Genomic DNA, 664 nt, shown 5'->3' with positions numbered 1-664 from the left:
AAAAGCTACTCCATATGACCTGGAATGCTTTTACAATAGCAGCCACTTTATCTAGCTCATATGTACAACTAACATTTGTAATAGTGCATGTTCTCTTGAATAATGGATATAGAAATGAAAACAAGATACAGTGTCTGGCCAACCCATAATCCACAGGAGAGAAGATGAATGGCAGATTAGTATACAACCTTGTTTCAGAACCTCTTATCCCTTCAGGATGCTGGCATTTACTCAAAGGTGTCTGTCTCTGGGAAGTCAATATGAAGCAGACCATGTGATATATAATCCCTGCTACCTTATACTACCCCCAATACAGGTGGTAACATCACAGCCTTTACCATGATCTTGAGGTGGCTGTGTGCACAATATCCATTTTAAAATTGATGAACCTGAGGCCTACAATATTGTCAAAACCAAGGCCTAACAGTTAGAAAATGGAAAAAAAACCATGAATTGTATCTATATATTTTTCCCCTCAAATCTTGATTTTGCTCCATTCAACATTTTTTCTTGTTACTTTTTGTACTGGTCCTTATTACCAATGGATGGAAGATGAAGAGAAATCCTTTTAAGCTCATCACCATGAAAGATTGTTTCAGCTTCTGAAATCAGGCTAGCATCATACATGTGACATGACAAGGGAACATTTCCCCACTCAGGGAGT

Source organism: Mastomys coucha, unplaced genomic scaffold, assembly GCF_008632895.1.
Source record: "Mastomys coucha isolate ucsf_1 unplaced genomic scaffold, UCSF_Mcou_1 pScaffold9, whole genome shotgun sequence".
In the NCBI taxonomy this organism is placed as follows: domain Eukaryota; kingdom Metazoa; phylum Chordata; class Mammalia; order Rodentia; family Muridae; genus Mastomys; species Mastomys coucha.
This window is presented reverse-complemented; position numbering follows the sequence as displayed.